Below are 18,838 nucleotides of genomic sequence, written 5' to 3'. Positions count from 1 at the left end.
AAGAGATGTGTTACACAAAGACTCAACCGTATCCCAGAGGTATTTGCCACAGATGAGCTCACCTATAGCCACACCACTGTAATGAAGCACCACAGTCGACAGCAGGACGAATCCCCATCCCCAATCCACTGAATGTTTTTGGTCTCAAGTGAGTACTGCTACTGAGAAGGTTTCAGTGATGACAAACATGTTTTGCATGTCATGGCTGTCTAGTTTCAGAGACAGACAAGTAGTCCATGCAGATGAGCTCCAGTGGGTACGCGGTGGTAGCCTGGGCGAAAAGCCGACTGTTGACTCTGTCAAACAGTCTGGCAAAAGCCGATAGGAACCCGTCTCCGTGAAGGGTGGGAAATGGTCTGATCTTACTCTGCAGTTTTAATTCATTGGAGTTCCGAATTTAAATTAAAATCCGTATTGTGCTATTAGCATGACTGTTACGATATAGCGTTGCAAAAGCATACAAATAACAAAACAAAAGTGAATATAGTTACCTTAACCAATCAGTAACGGACGTCGCGGGTGAGTTCTACGTCACCAATCTCAACTGTTTGCTGATTGGCTAAACGGTGAGAGAACCGAGCTGGAGGCTTTTGCCAGACGATGTGCGGAGCCATAATCTTTGGGTGGAGTACACGATGGCGTCGCCAAGCTAGGCACGTGGTGGTATTGCTCTCCATTGTTGCAGCTCTCTTAAGATCAAATTTCCATCTGAAACATCGCTTACACCACAAGCACTTCTCTTCGATGTCATTGGCCATACCAGGCCAAAAGAAAATAGGCACGGGCAAGGTATAGGGCGAGTTCTGCACCTAGATGGCCAACCTGATCATGCACACCCTCTAGTGCTCTCTTCCTGTTTGGGTAGCACCAGCTGATGCACATGCCTGCCGTGATCGACTTGTGTTACAGCACACCATCTCTCTGTTCCAGCTTATGTCACTGTCGTAAAAAAAAAGGTTGATGACAGGGGGTTCTGAATGGACTGCTGTGCGAAACATGGAAGGGCATCCAAGCGATCACTGACTACAGCGCCCCGAAGCTGCGAAAACAACACATCTTCGCTGAACGACCTGAACAGCTTTTTTTTGCACGCTTTGAGGAAAACAACAAGACCCACCCACAAAAAACACCTCCCCCACCTCATGACTAGGCATTGTGTCTACCTGTTGATAGCGTGAAGAGGTCTTTCACCAGGATCAACCCGTGCAAAGCAACAGGCCCAGACAACATCCTTGGATGAGTGCTGAAAGACTGTGGTGAGGAACTAAAGCACGTCTTCACTGACATCTTCAAAACCTCACTACAACAAGCCATTGTCCGCTCCTGCTTCAAAGCTGCCACCATCATAACGGTGCGGTGCCAAAGAAGTCATCTCCATCCTGCTTCAACGACTACCGTCTCGTAGCACTGACACCCATCATCATCATGACGTGCTTCGAATGGCTGGTCATGGCACATATCAAATCCACCCTCCCCCCCACCCTGGACCCCTTTCAAGTCGCATACAGACCCCGGTGCTCCACAGAGGACGTCATCAGCTCAGCTCTGCACCCAGCCCTCACTCACCGGTAGAAAAAAAGACTCATATGTGAGAATGCTTTTCATTGATTCAGCTCAGCATTCAATACCATCATACCCCAACAGCTGATATGCAAACTGGACAAACTGCACCTCCCTCTGCAACTGGCTGCTAGACTTCCTGTGCAGAGACAACAAGCAGTGCGTGTCGGCAGCAACACCTCGGACACCATCACACTGAGCATAGGAGCCCCACAAGGATGTGTGTTAAGCCCTCTGCTCTTCACCCTGATCACACAGGACTGCAAAGCAACCCACAGCACCAACCACCTGGTGAAGTTTGCGGATGACACAACTCTGGTGGGTCTCATCACCAATGGCGACGAGACACACTACAGGACAGAGGTTCACTATTCCCCCTGAATGGCAGCAAGACAAATGAGATTGTTGTCAACTTCCAGAAAGGCCACCGCCAAATCCTACCAGTGACCATCACTTCCTTGGAGTGCACATCAGTGAGGACCTCTCCTGACCTCACCACATCACTGGCCAAGAAAGCCCAGCAACGCCTCTACTTCCTGCGCAAACTGAAGCATGCCAGTGCCCCACCAGCCATCATGATCAACTTCTACAGAGGAACCATAGAGAGCATCATCACCAGCTGTATCACTGTATGAGGAACTGCACTGACTACAACAGCGTATAGTGCACACAGCTGGGAAGATCAAGGCACCTATCCTCTCCCTGCAAGACATCTACATCATTTTGAGGGATGAGACCCATCCAGCACAGAACCTGATCAGTCTCCTGCCCTCCGGAAAGAAGTACAGGAGCCCCTGGTCCAAAACCACCAGACTGGCCAACAGCTTCATCGACCATCCATCAGGATGCTGAACTTCCTCCCCGTCCTCCCATCAAGGACGGCTCCGGTCACCAGGCAAACATGAAGCTAGGACCCTGTAACCCCCCCCCCCAAAATACACACACAAACGCTCTCTCTCCCCCCCCCCCCTCTCACTCACACACACACACACACACACACACACACACACACACACTGCTGCTGGTTAGAGGTGCTCCGATTGCTCGGCTGCCGATCATGACCGGCCGATAATGGCCAAAAATAGCCTGATCGGTGATCGGAAAAACATGCCGATCAAAAAACCGATCGAGAGATATTAAATTCCTCACGCAACCATTTGCCTTTACACCTGGCGCTGCATGTAGGCGCTGGCTCTGCACAGCTGCAACTGCACCAAAAGAAGGCATCTTTGCTTGTCTATAACTTTTCGCCATTCCCCCCTTCATTTCCACCATTCATAACCATATCTGCATCAACAATGATCTGGCAATGTAATTTGCGATTGAGTACTCGCCAGTGAACCATGTTACGTTATAACCTGTGTAGTTGCCTTGGTCAGCACGCGACAACTTCACGTTGTCAGCACAAACATGTCAATTATTGTTTTCAAAGTTGTAATTGGCAGTCAGTCGATTAGTTTGATAGTCGCTGAAACACCAAACGGCGACAGATGTGGTTAAAACTTGAGAGAGAGATTCAGAACGGTAGTGGAGCACTGCAACTGTGGACGGTGACAGAGAGGGGAGGGGCTCTCCTCACGAGGCTGCTCATTTAAAGCGACAGGTTGTTTTTTTCTCGTATGTGGAAGACTATTTGATGTAATGTTTCAGTTTCAATTCAATCTTAAATAGTTTAGTTATTCTATGCAATAACTTATACATTGATTAATACTGTAGACTGTATTACCAACACTAGTCTGAAAGATAATAATAATAATAATAATAATAATAATAATAATAATAGCCTAATACTGTAATAGACATGTGCAAATTAAGATTGATTGGTTTATGGGCAGAAATGGTATTCAATAAGGATAATTAATAGGCTATTAAAAAAATAGGAAATCATTTTTGTGATCGGCAATGATCGGTAATCGGCAGATAAAGATTTTTGGTGATCGGTATCGGTGATCGGACCCAAAAAATGGTGATCGGAGCACCTCTGCCTGTGGAACTGCACTATGTGACTACACCTTCACCAACACAACACAACACAACACAACACAACACAACACAACACAACACAACGTAACACACACACACAACACAACACAACAGAACACAACACAACACAACACAACACACACACAACACACACACAACACACACACACACACACACACACACACACACACACACACACACACACACACACACACACACACACACACACACACACACACACACACACACACACACACACACACACACATATTTAATTTAATGAAAATTGTGTGAAATCCAGAGAATTGTGTGCAACGATTTGTTTTCAAAAAAGTGTGTTTAAGAATTGAAATGTGAGTGTGTGTCAAGTACCAGAAATTGTGTGAAAACAATTGAAAAAAAAAAAAAAAACGGTAATACTTTATTTTAGGGATACATCTATTAGCATTAATACATACAATATTAATGCCTGTGTAAGTAACTTGTAAGGCATGGACTAAGCAAAATAAGACAGTTGTTAAGCATGTATTCACAAATGTCTTGTTCATGCCCAATTAGGGATTTATTACTAATATAACCTTAGTAAGGACCAGTAAGCCTATATTTCTATATATTAGTAAGTAGTAAGTGGCAGAATACAATGTGCTCCCGACACACTGTGTGAACAAACCCTGAACAGTATGAAAACAGATGCGAAATAAGGGTCGCTATTCTAAAGTGATGCATTGCTCAGCACAGATGGCTTAGGGCCCCCACACCACCCAGGCAAGCACTACCTAGTCCACATGATCAGCTAAGTGTAAGGGTTATTAAGTATTAAGTATTAATTAAGTTAATGTTTGAGAACATTAGCTTCAAGAAGTGCAGTGCATGATGGGTACGCAATCTAGGCCAACAGACAACCTACCCAGCTCTGAGTCTACCTACGTCCTTAGCTCCTCCCCTCACTCGTGCAATTTAGTTGCTATCCAAACAATTTTCCATGTATGTAACAACAGGAATATTATCATTGCTGCATTGGCCATGCATTGCATTTCTGACTTTGGGCTTACCCATCATGCACTGCACTTCTTGGAGCTAAGTTTCTCAAACATTAACTTATTTATCACAAAGGAATAGATTAGTTTCGCTTCCAAACTATTACTCATCGTTATGTGCTGCATTTATTGTAGGGTTTTTACAATTAAAACTAATTGGTGTATGAAAAAATGACATCTCACCACCCCACCGTCATTGAGAAGTTTACGTCCAATCCTTTCTATATAATGCTTCCTATTCAGCACTACAACACTGAGTGGAAAGACTGAGAGCTATGTATCTAATTAGACTAGTACAGAATCAGAAAAAATCTTAAACTTTGTTTCCCGGGGGTGCTGGGTAGAGTTGGGGCCCTAGGTAGTGCGGGCCATAGGTAATGCGAGGGCCCTAAGCCATCTAGGCTGAGCAATGCATCACTTTAGAATAGGGACCCTTATTCAATATCTGTTTTCACACTGTTCAGGGTTTGTTCACACAGTGTACCAGGAGCTTATACACATTGTATTCTGGCCCTTACTGCTTACTCATAAATAGAAATCTAGGTCTACTAGGTCCTTACTAAGGTTATATTGGTAATAAATCCCTTATTGTGCATGAACAAGACATTTGCGAATAAATGTCTAACAACTGTCTGATTTTGCTTAGTACAAGTTACAACTACTTACAAGTTACTTACACAGGCATTAATATTGTATGTATAAGTGATAATAGATGTATCCCTAAAATAAAGTGTTACCAAAAAACCTTATGTATACATACCCGCCGTCGTACTTTCTCTGGAAACATCCACTGCTTCTCTGTTTCTGTCAGGAGCATTTTCACAAACTCTTCCCCCTGCTGGCTGCGTATCTTGCGTATCAGGTAGACGCGATACCAGTCATTCTTGCTCTTCTCACACAGTTTCTTCACCTCAGCCAAGAAGGAATTAGTTACTGACCGCAGCAGCTCTTGACCTCCTATAAATGGTCAAATTTCACAAATAAATAAATACACAGTTTGTCAAACATGCAGCCCCAAATAATATTGATTAATGTTTGAATATTGATGATGATGTTTAATATTGATTTATTAATGCTTAACTGGTTGTCTCTAAATCCTGGGGATGTGTGTTGTGGTTGCCTAAACACTGTAGATATGTGTAGCCTTAGCAATATGTGTTATGATTACCTGTCACAGTGTACGTAGGTGTTTGCAATGAGTGTACACAGCACGTGCGTGTTACCTGTACAGTATGTCACAGAAGTGAGTACATCCCTCACAGTGAGTACACCCCTTTTCACAGATTTGTAAGTATATCTTTCCCATCTATTTTAGACAGGTGCAGACTGAAAATGTAAAAGTTCAATGTAAAGAAAGGTTGAAACGCACACTGATGACCTCCCTTTTAATCCCTTTCCATTTCGAGATGTTTCGGGCCAATACGGCCCCTTGTCAGAAGCTCTCTACAGGATTTGAACCTGAAGTGTACTCACTTTTTTTTACATGTTGTAAAACGTTAATGGCTGTATTTTGATTTTTGATTAGTGAACAAGAAATGTAAAGGGTTATATATGTTGTTAACAGGTCACTAATCATTGTGTAGAAGTGAAATTTCTTTAGTGTTGTCCTATGAAAAGATATACTTACAAATCTGCAAAAATGTGAGGGGTGTACTCATGGGTATGCACTGGCAATAACCCTTGGTCATCTATGTAAGCATTTAGGCTTACACTTGTGAGTGGCTACAGTGCATGCACACTGGTGGAGCGTGTGTGTCTGAGTATGTGTGTGTGTGTGTGTGTGTGTGTGTGTGTGTGTGTGTGTGTGTGTGTGTGTGTGTGTGTGTGTGTGTGTGTGTGTCTGAGCATGTGTGTCTGAGTGTGTATGTGTGTGTGTGAACACAAAACAACCAGCACACACACACACACACACCACAACACAACACACACACACACACACACACACACACACACATGCACCACACACGCACCACACACACACAACACAAAACAACCAGCACACACACAACACACACACACACACACGTACGCACCACACACGCACCACACACACACAACACAAAACAACCAGCACACACACACACACACACACACACACACACACACACACACACACACACACACACACACACCACGCACACACACACAGGAGCCACGAACTGGTTCCTGTTGAGAACCGGTTCTGAGCGTCTCAATTCCATGGAATCGTTTGGTTCTCTTATCAATTCCAATCATGGACACGGCATAGCCTACACCTGTAACTTTCCCACTTGGTGGATTCCAGGAAGCACTACTAATTTAGTAGGCCTACAGCAAAGAAAAGCAGCCACTCGTTTGAACCGCTAAATTTTTGGTTAAAAAAAGAAGTTCAGCGTGACATCCCCACTCTCCCAATGCATCGGCAGGCGATTGACGGCACCCTAGAACCAGCCCAGTCGCACCTGGATCAGTAGGCTAGCCTACTTGTTAACAGTCTCATATCCTCTGAAGTGCTACCTAGCCTACTCTCTCTTAACTGGCATTGTTCTGTGTTGAAAGAAGATGCTCACCCAAAGCTTCTTGCTGCTGCTGCTATCTCATCCTGTGCTGTTTTTTCATTCAAATCTTCGATTTTCACCCTTAACTTGATGACAGCAAAACTGTACAAAGCAAAATCAAACATTTGTTAGGCATGTATTCGCAAATGTCTTGTTCATGACATGCACAATAAGGGATTCATTACCAATTTAACCTTAGTAAGGACCTAGTTGGCCTTAGCATTTGATAAGTGTACATGCTTTACAAGGTACTTATGCAGGCATTAACATGTTGTTTGTGTGACCTTTTGTTACCATAAAAACTCAAAGAAAAGCACGCAGGAAACCGATTGTGCTGACACAGTACAAATATTCTTTTTATTGAAGATAGAAAATAGTTTCTTAAAATTTGTTTCTAAAATGATTTTCTTTAATATTTTCTCTTTCTTTTTCTTGTGTAAAAATCAAATGCAAGTTGGACAAGGCTTGATCGGGCACACACTATTGGCCCAGGCTGGAGAGCATAAACAACCAAAGAAAAAAGGGGGGTTCCCACTCACTGGTTACACACTAGTATTAAGGAGGGTTACACAAACTCCTCAGTTCACACCAAAATGTTTCACCACTGCAAACCAGGTAATTCAGTAGTTCACACCAAGCTGACTCAAGTCAGATAAATGTATACACTCAGGGGATTCAACCCACTACACTCTATGGTATCCACTGCACTCTATGTATTTAATAATTTTGGCACTCGCCAGTGAGGAGTTCCCCCAAAAGAACAAACAAAAACCCAGCTGTTATGCTCCCCACTCACACACAGTATTGCACAGTTACCCGTGGGCACTCAATGAAAAGGGTTTACAAAATAAAACGTAACAAACATAAACACACAAAACGGTATGGCTATTGACACGGCTCTCTATTGGTGCCGGTCCTAAAACACAACAAAAATACAATGAATGGAATGCACAATGTGCAGCGTGTAAACCAACAGAGTGAAGCAGACACATTCAAGTTTTACAGGCTTGTAGCCTACCTGTTGTACGATGCACGAGGTAAACGCTAGCTTCTGTTCAAGGCCCCTCTTCCCCGTTGGTGCGGCTCGCACCTACAATGCCACACAGCATAGGCAACGTTCATAATTCAGTACAACGCAACGCAAGTCAGAGGTAGCAGGGTTAATATGGAGCGATAGTGTGTGTGTGTGTGTGTGTGTGTGTGTGTGTGTGTGTGTGTGTGTGTGTGTGTGTGTGTGTGTGTGTGTGTGTATACCGTGTGCTAACAGGTGCAAATGCTCATACCTGGCCACGCTTCTCTCAAGGCACACGGCGGGCGTCTGTCTGGCTTCCCTCGGATGCCCACTACTGCTAAAACAATTACGGCGTCAGTATCATACACAAACCTAGCAACATAAACCTCCCAATTAAGACACGCAGCCTACTCACCAAGATGCTGGTAGGCTTAGTACTGATACTTCGAATTGCGACTGGAACCAACTTCAGTGCTTTCAGTATTTTACGAACAGAATTCAAGGCAGCGTTTTACTTGGCGTGCCAACAACCGTGTGCCCTGGTATCAACTGCGACTCAGGTGCTAACGAGATCAAACGATAGTTTGCCACTGGTACGAGACTTCATAACTTCGCTCAGCCGGACATCAAAGTAAAAGTCCACCCCTCCTCCCACTTAAGGCTACAACCACCCGCGGGTTACATCTGTATTAGTGCTAATAGATGTATCCCTAAAATATACCATATACCAAATATATTTCCCCATGGTCCAACCAGGCCACACCCATCAAAATTAATGGTTTGGGCCGGGATATGTCCCGATACTTATAATAGCCACTCCGGCATTGATGGCCATCTTGGAAAATGAGCAGCCATCTTGAATATAGTGGCCCGCATATTTTTTGAAAACAGTATGGCCTAAGGATCATTTGTGCCAATTTGGGTGCTTGTATCACAACCTGAAGTATCTGGTCCTAATAAGGGTCTAACCTGCCCAGCTACAAGTCTTTTCGTATGTCCCATGACTAGCAAAGCAATGGTGAGACAGCTATTTTTTGATGAACTTGACGTGACCTGATCAGAGACAGGGAAGTGCATGGTTTGATACTTTGCTGTAATAACTAGAAATGCATTCTCACAGAAAATGCTGGAAGCGGGCTTGCCTTTTGGGGCAGAGATGAAACAAAGTACTATTGAGAAAACAAAGCTAAAAGAAATCTTGGAAAAACTCCATCCACCCAGTCAGAAGTTATGGGCCAAACAATTCAGCCATCTTGGATTCAGCCATCTTGAAAGTGTTGTAGCTCTGTGTTTTGGGGATATAATAAATGACATACATGGTATTTTAAGTTGGCTAAGGAACACTGCATATGATATAATTTTGAAAATCAACATGGCTTCGAGCGGGATTAGAACTCACAACCTCCATATCTGTAATCCAACCCCTTTGCCATTGATATTAAATGACATACAATACATGATATTTGAAGTTGGCTAAGGAACACTGCATATGATATCATTTTGAAAATCAACATGGCTTCGACTGGGGTTCGAACCTCCAACCCCCATATCCCTAATTCAGCACATTTGCCATTCATACTAAATGACATACATGGCATTTTAAGTTGGCCAAGGAAAACTGCATATGATATAATTTTGAAAATCAACATGGCTTCGACTGGGATTCGAACCCCCAACCTCCATATCTGTAATTCAGCACATTTGCCATGCATACTAAATGACATACATGGCAGTTTAAGTTGGCCAAGGAACACTGCATATGATATAATTTTGAAAATCAACATGGCTTTGACTGGGGTTCGAACCCCCAACCTCAATATCTGTAATTCAGCACATTTGCCATCCATACTAAATGACATACATGGCATTTTAAGTCGGCCAAGGAACGCTGCATATGATATAATTTAGAAAATCAACATGGCTTTGACTGGGGTTCGAACCCCCAACCTCAATATCTGTAATTCAGCACATTTGCCATCCATACTAAATGACATACATGGCATTTCAAGTTGGCCAAGGAACACTGCATATGATATAATTTAGAAAATCAACATGGCTTTGACTGGGGTTCGAACCCCCAACCTCAATATCTGTAATTCAGCACATTTGCCATCGATACTAAATGACATACATGGTATTTTAACTTGGCTAAGGAACACTGCATATGATATAATTTTGAAAATCAGCATCGCTTCAAGTGGGATTCGAACTCTCAACCTCCATATCTCTAATCCAGCACATTTGCCATTGACAATAAATGACATACATGGCATTTTAAGTTGGCCAAGGAACACTGCATATGATATAATTTTGAAAATCAACATGGCTTCGGGTGGGGTTTGAACCCTCAACCTCCATATCTCTAATCCAGCAGCATGCATTCCCATTATGCCAAGCAGCTAGCTGTCATGCACAGTCCAGCAAGACTATATGACATTGCATTGAAGAGCTAAACAATAGACTTCTAGAATGGCTGCTCACACCTGCTCGTTAAGAATAGAATCTTGAGACAGTGGCAGTTAAGATGGAACTCTTCATTGGGAGCACCTGTTCTGATACTAACTGACAGTTAGTATTGAGCCCATTGACAGTAAATAGAATGGACGCCAAATCAACGCTTTTTGCCATTCAACGCTTTGAAGCCAGATTTGGGAACATTCCAACTTACATTCCACCTTAGCAACGCCAAACGCAGGTGCTGATTGGACAACAACAAGACTTCTAACGGTCAATCAAACCATGTTCTGATGCTCATTGGTCAATTTAACTTTTAATATCTCTCTAAAATAAAACATCACCACAAAAAATCACCACCCTGGTAAGTTGGAGAGCAAGGGGACCTACTAGTTGAGCGAAAAATGAGCCCCCTGGAGTGGCATTTAAGGGAGATACAGGGTTTTATGTCTCTCATAGGAATGAATGGGATTTGGCCATTTTTTGGTCTTTTTGGGTCCAACCTTGGCTCCAACTTGGCTTCAACAATGAAATAGAATTTTGGCCTCCATTCTATTTACTCTCAATGATTGAGCCTTAAAAAGGGGAGAGAATGAGAATGAGTTTTTTGTCTTTACAACATCGTTGTAAAAAAACTAAAAGGAGTTGGCACGTGTCCTTTTCACAGATCGGAGTCATGCTTGTGATCTCTCTAACAGTCTTTGAATGAAGTTTATAGGTTGCATTTTTCAGGCACAAATGGACCTCCGTGTGGGACATGCGCTGATCTCTTGAAAAATGCACTTTTCGAAAGACTGGGATTCTCCATAGACCCAGGCCTGTTTTTTTTTTACAAACCTGCCATTTAAAAAGTATTGGGAGTTGGGAGATGAAACTTTCACAATTTGGAGACATCCCATAGAGCTCGCTAACAACGCGTCAACTAAACTTCTAGGTGAAAGTGTTGATGTTTTATGACCGAAAAAGCCTCCTACACTCTAATCTCTAGAGTGGCGGAACCTTGGTTCATGGAGGTTCCACCATGGTTTTCAATGGGGACCCAGGCTTTAACAAAATCGCCTAAAACGGGAAAACGACAAGAGACACGGAGAAGCCTATAACTATACGCGATCTCCAAGCCGAGCCGGTCGTTTTAGTGTTTGAACGGTGTCTCTATCTCGAAAGGCGTAGGAGGAGATCCATTTTCCATTTTTACTGCCCTGCACAAGATAACCAAAAAACAGGACTTAGAGATTACTATAATCGGGCCTTGCTCTGCAAGGGCCATGCTCTGCATGGTCCTTGCTCCGCAAGCCCGCTTAAAGGGACACTCCACCCATTTTGCATTAGGCTTTCCATTGATAGACACCCAGTCATACTTTTGAATGGTCTTTCAAAAATCTCTCAATTCCCCCTGAGATTGGAGAAATCCACATTCATCTCTTAACACTTCCTATGTCAATGATGTAAAAATGGTCATTTTGCATCATCGATATAGGAAGTGTAAGAGAGGTGGATTTCTGTTGAGACTACAAGCCTTTTTCCCACCTTTTCAACCCCGCCCATAGGGGGTTGGACCTAATGCTCTAACAGACCTATCACAGATCAGTGTCCCAGTGCTTTTGAAATCACTGGCATTGAGGCTCCAGTAAGCAGTGTTGCCAGATTGGGCTGTTTCCCACCCAATTGGGCTGCTTGGGATGGCTGTCTGCGGGTAAAAATGGCATTTTACAGGAAAACTCGCCCAATTCCCATCGACATCAATAGAATTGGGCGGGATTTAGTGCTTCCAGGTGGGTTTTGAACATTTTTTGGGCTGGAAATCATCAGCCTCACCTGGGAACACTGCCAGTAAGTCACTAGCATAGCTGGGAAGGAGAAGCTGGAGCACACTGCAGCTTAGTTTTCAAGACTTTATTTTGTGCACACACCCGACCAACGTTTCGGTGTTGCTACACCTTCTTCAGAGTCAAATGATAGCAAGAGAGAGACACACATTTCAGGACTTGACATTCACAGGTGATCCCACTTGGTTTGGCTAAATTGGCCTCATCTCATTGCAGGTAATTGACCCCACCCCCCAACACCAGGACAAGATTGCAGACAATTAGACAGAGAGGCTTTGTGGAAAGGCATTTTGGATTCATACTCTAAATTCAGTGGAGCCTCAGGGCATAAATGAGGAACACAATATGTCTTGCTCTCTGTAACAAATTGTTCCAGCATCGCGGCTGTGGTCTTCTAATAATTTTAGCTGTGGTTTTATTGACAATGTTCTTTGTGTATTGTTTTTTTCACTTTTTTATTTTGTTTTGGGAAGTTGGCAAGCTGTCTAATTGACCTTTCCGCAAACTCCTCCCCCCCTTAGCAACGGTTGCTATGCGAGTCAAGCTTTCACGTATTCCAGGTTCTCAGCATTAGAATGAATGGCATGCGACATGTTTTCACCCCTGTCAATTTCGGCTCTGCCCATGGAAATCACAAGTAATTTGTTGAGAAACAGCAAAATATAAGATAAAAGTTGACAAAAAGGTCTGCAACAGGCTTATGAAGGCTACATCCACAACATTATATGCTGTGTTTGTAGCCAGATGAGACAGAGGGTAAAGTATACAGATCCCAATGTAAGAGGCAAGCATCTAATAATTTACAAGAGCAGCAGTGCTTATGTAGGCCTAGACCTAAAGCAGGGTAAGTCACCTTTATCACACGTTGCATTAAAATGCACATGATTATCATATTTGTTGCATTAAATCCATGTGATGGTAACAGATGCCAGATGTAAACATTCCCACCTGTAGCGCTCCAGTCTATTGCTCCCACATCGTTGACTTGGCTTGTTCAACACATTTCACCTCATGCAAGTGAAAGGCAACCCTTTGGAACCCCAATCCTCCACAAGCTTCACACAGCAATGGCACAATGATACTAAAATAAAACCAGTGCATGTGTCATCTGTGGTTGCTCCAAAAGCAAAAGGTGTTTCTATAAGGTGTCTCTTACGGTCACTAGGAAACCAGTAAGCCTACATTAAAGTTCAGTGAATAGATAAATAAATATTTCCAGTAATCTACAAATTACATTGGCTACATTGTAAACAGTGGAAGTTAGAGAGAATTTCGTTGTAGGCCTACTGCCCTCCCTCCTGGAACTTCAATGTGACAGGTGACAAACTGGCTCTCCTACAAAGGCAGACAGGAACACCTGAGCTATTTGGTGCAAACCTCCTGTGGACATCACTGTTGTTGCAGACCACACATAAGTTACCCTCTTGGAGTGGCTTAAGTCATCAGGTAATTCACCATGACATGAAATGGGTTAAAGCATTTCAGAAAAAAATGAAAATACACAGGTCATGACAATATGCATGATGATGGATGGTATTTAATACACAATAACAAAATAATCAATACATAACACACAATAACTACACACAGGGCTGATGTTGACTTATTAAATATTGTGCTCACATTCTGTAAACTGATGTGGAATCTTTTGTAACCAAATACTTGTCTAAATGTTATCAGTGTCAATAACAGCTCACTACACAAAGGAAGGTCTGGTGTGCCACTGTACCTGGATTATTTAAAATGTTGAACTCATACAAGGTATTAAAATGCTCATAGGTGAATCAAGCGCAGTAGCCTACTGGAAATGGCCTAACACATCACTTTCATGCACAGACTCTGGTTTTAACACCAAAGTAGTGTGTAAATGGAGTTTGTATCCAAGTTGTTGGAGCTGGACATCCTTTGCCTCTAGTTGTACAGTCAGCTTGGTTATCTCAGCCTTCTGAGTGGCCACCATGTCCCTCAACATCTGAAGCTCATCTCCATGATCAGTGGTGGGATCTGTAAACAACGAACAACAACAACAGGAAAAGTTAGCAAACTGCATATAAATATCTCTCGCTCGCTCGCTCACACACACACACACACACACACACACACACACACACACACACACACACACACACACACACACACACACACACACGCACACACGCACACACACACACACACACACACACCATGGTCACTGGTGTTTGAAGCACTTTGTTCCAGTGTTAAGGTGTTCAGTGGAGTTTGAGCTCTCTCCTCGTACCCTGTAAACAATCAGTTTGACTTTCCATTACATTTTCATAGTAATGCAAGGTTGATGCATGTTAGTGTAGGGCTAAGATGTTTTGTTGATGTTTTGAGAATGATGACTGGGTACAACAATCTCTATTAATGTTGCAATGTATAACTAAATCATCTCTGATTGAAGGCACTAAAATAAAATGCACATTGTGAAGTACAGCACATCTGGGATCTTATTATTCAATCTCAGTTCAGTTGCAATGGTTACATGAGGTGGGATTCTAACGCAAATAGCAGAATACTTTGCCCAGCATAGCTGATGCTTGTTTACTACAAGCAAACAAGTGGCATCCCACTTTAAATGCCATTGTACAAGATAAACTTTTCAACTGTACACAACATTAACATTACTTTGGTTGCTACTTGCATGCATGCACAATATGAACAGAACAGTCAACAGTGACAATAAACTTACAGTTAGCCTATGCTAAATGAGGCTAACCCATTCAATCCAGCTTATTATGATCATCCACACAGTTCTAGCTGCCCAAAAATGCAAGGTAGTGCTACTAAATTGTATTTGAAGAAGTGGTATCATCACGTTTTCAATGAGGTAGGTGGATTTTAGCGACATTAAAATAGCTGCTTACCTTAGCTTGTAGTGGCTTCTGTTTACATGCTGGTGGTGGTGGTGGGGTAGTCCACATTGTTTAGTCCACAGCAGGAATTTCTCCATCTCGGTCTTTGGTTTTGGGAAGGAATGAAATGTAACCCCTCCCTCCAACTTTTTTGTATCTCCGTTGTCGGAATTACACACGCCATACGCGCAACATTTCATTTTATCTTCCAAACTCGGGATCTCTCTCATAGACTTCCATTCATCAAAATGGCTGGCTTGACCAAGGTCCCGAGCTTAGTAACTGTTGCTATGCTATGATTGGTCAGTTACCATTTTGGGGGGTGGCCGCGGAAAGGTGAATTGTCTACAATCTTGTCCTGGTGTTGGGGGTGGGGTCAATTACCTGCAATGAGATCAGACCAATTTAGCCAAACCAAGTAGGATCACCTGTGAATGTCAAGTCTTGAAATGTGTGTCTCTCTCTTGCTATCATTTGACTCTGAAGAAGGTGTAGCAACACAGAAATTTTGGTCGTGTGTGTGCACAAAATAAAGTCTTGAAAACTAAGCTGCAGTGTGCTCCAGCTTCTCCTTTCCAGTGATGTCTGTCCCACTGTGATGCACCTGCAAGCAGGGTTGCCAGATGAGGCTGATGATTTCCAGCCCAAAAACTGCTCAAAACCAGCCTAGAAGCTCAAAATCCCGCCCAATTCTATTGATTTCTATGGCTAAAATTGGGCAGGTTTTTCTGCTAAATGCCATTTTTACCCGCACACGACCATCCTAAGCAGCCCAATTGGGCAGGAAACAGCCCAATCTGGCAACACTGCCTGCAAGCTGAGGGAGGGATGATGCATAGAGTCCCAAATAACTAGGTGTGGCCTTTGGAACTTGAGCATTGCAGTGCATTATGGGGATTGTTGTCACAAATCCTCAAGCACTAAAAAGTCATTTTCTGCCTTTTCTTGGCCAAGAAGGCACCAAATTAGAAATGTATGTTACTATTCTACTATACATATGACCCACTTTCAGTAACATATTCATGTCTCCACCGGTGGAATGCCCCTTTAACAATCACATAAGCTGTGTTTTGATACAATGCTGAGGTGCAATATTCAAGTTGTGACATTGTTTACGTTTTTGATCATAATCTTTTAGAATATTAACAAATTTTAGAGAAAAAAACTACAGAAAAAAGGTATTACTGTGGTGTGGCACTCAACTTATGGGAGCAAAAATGTTTGAGTATCTGGGTGGTATCCAATCTCTTGGTGTAACAATGAAGTATACATTGAACATTGTTTCCATAGTAATAACAGAAATTCTGAATGGTAATTCTTACTGAAAAATCAAGACAGCTATCTAATTTCAGGAGAGGAGGCAAATCATTTTGACCCCAACAGTGTGTTCTAGCCACACACACACACACACACACACACACACACACACACACACACACACACACACACACACACACACACACACACACACACACACACACACACTAGAGTGTAGCAACCCCACCGAAGCCTGACGGGCCTGGTCAGAACCCGACGGGCCGGACTCGGGACAAACATATTGTGATAACCCGTGTTAATTGTGTTCTGTTAATGGTCTGTTCCTGTTATTGTCTGTGCTATTATTGTGTTAGTGCCTTGAGCTAAGGGGTTAAGTGGGGCGCGTGTCTGTGTGTTCTATGGAATGTGTACAGAATGTCTAGGAGAGAGGAATGATTTACCCGTTAAAGGGACAGTTTGGTCAATTTCAACATGCAGTTGTAATGCTCACACTACCCTGGACTTGTCAGTGCCCGAGACATTTTTTTTTTCTTCTTCTTCAGCCGGTTCCGAGATCCTGGTCATTGTAATGGGGGCAGCTCTTTGTTTACATTTAAAAAAAAAACATTTTTATTTATTCCCAAAAACATCCAAAAGGTTATAAAACATCAGCAGACAACTAGCAAACAGCAGTACCTTTTGGGAAAATATTTGGAGTTGGCCTATGTTTCATTTAAAAAAAATGTAAACAAACGCTGCCCCCATTAGAATTGCTCATATCTCGGAAAGGGCTGAGCCGACAAATGTGGCATCACCAGGTACTGAAAAGTCAAGGGTAGCGTGAGCAATACAACTGCATGTTGAAATTGACCAAACTGTCCCTTTAAGTTGGAGAGTTGTGGCTGTAACAACAGCTCTGTTTTGACAGTAAACGCCTCAACGAGACTACCGCTCTGGTCTATTACAATATAAAACAATTATAAACAACTAGAGGACACGTTTCAGTTCATGCAAACATCAGTTTTTGTGATTAAAAAAATGAGTAATTGGATATGCAAAAAATTTAAAAAATAAAAAAGAGGGCCTGCGCCTTTCAATGTGGCTTTAGCAGGGCCGGCGCCACGGGGGGGCATTGGGGGGCATTGCCCCCCCTGGGCCTATTCACCTAAACATGCTGATACGGTCATTAATATGCAACAAATGAGTTTTTTTTCTGAATACGATAAATATGAAGTACAAGATTAAATTCCATCAGTCATTAACCACCATAGCCCTAATAAATAAATAAAGGAATAGGCTACACTATTTAGACATTGTCAATAGACCTAAATGTGAAATAATAAGTGACCAGTGATCCCTTGAAATAATGGGATTGTCCTGTATTTAGAAACAAAAGTACTGTTCCGTATAGAGCTGAAACAGGAAATTGCATCTAAGAAATGCCATATTTTCCGGGGGAGGACCCCCATACCCCCAACCAATGTGCCCCCCCCATACTCCATCAAATGCCCGTCCAACAACTTGGTTCTGTAGCCGGCTCTGGGCTTTAGTTATGTGGTGGTGCGTTGACTTGGAATATTGAGTAATGCAAAGTCAGAAAATCTGGAGCTCGCACTCAAAAAAGACTTGAAAAGAGATGCCAAAATAAAGTGGGTTTTTAATGATCTCACAATGTGCCGGGCTGTATTTGCGAAAGTGCAAACGTTTCGGGTGACCTTTTTTTGCACTGAGGATGGGATCACCCGAAACGTTTGCACCTTTGTAAATACAGCACGGCATATTTTTGAGTGCGAGCAGATTTCCTAATTGGATATTATTGAATATGCATAAATTAAAATATTGGTAGGCTATTTGTGCAAGAGATTATTGGCTGTATGCAAACAGAGTGCCAGTTACCAGAGGCAACATTTGGACGCTCACTCCAGGTCAGCCTATTAAGCACGGATGCCGAGTCAACTTGCTTTCTTAATAATCGCCAAATTAGCAGTTGTCAGTAAACATGCAGTCTTTTTGTTTAGCGTACGTCTAAGTTTTATTATGCCTTCAAGGCAAAATGACTAAATATCACTATTACACTCACAGTATGGGCTATCAAGAGAAGCATAATATGGATAGAGAAGATGCACACAGACATTATGTGGAGTAAAGTTGGGGCGGAGAGGTTTACTGTTACTATTGTGTCAGCCTGTGACATCATTTTGATATCATGTCATGTCCTTCACGTAGGTTCTTAATTGTTGTCACTTTTACTGTACAGTTATGCTAATGTTATCCTTTGCGAATATTATCTTGACCGCAT

At 42.7% G+C, this 18,838-nt stretch overlaps 1 protein-coding gene across 1 annotated transcript in view; it reads left to right on the top strand.

Annotated features, from left to right (window-relative positions):
* LOC134448122 (E3 ubiquitin-protein ligase rnf213-alpha-like) overlaps positions 1 to 18,838 on the top strand; it is a 195,616-nt gene that overhangs the window by 101,182 nt on the left and 75,596 nt on the right. The window lies entirely within an intron of this gene.

This window comes from Engraulis encrasicolus, chromosome 4, assembly GCF_034702125.1.
Source record: "Engraulis encrasicolus isolate BLACKSEA-1 chromosome 4, IST_EnEncr_1.0, whole genome shotgun sequence".
Lineage (NCBI taxonomy): Eukaryota > Metazoa > Chordata > Actinopteri > Clupeiformes > Engraulidae > Engraulis > Engraulis encrasicolus.
Note: the sequence above shows the minus strand (reverse complement) of the source record. Positions and strands in the feature narration are given on the sequence as shown.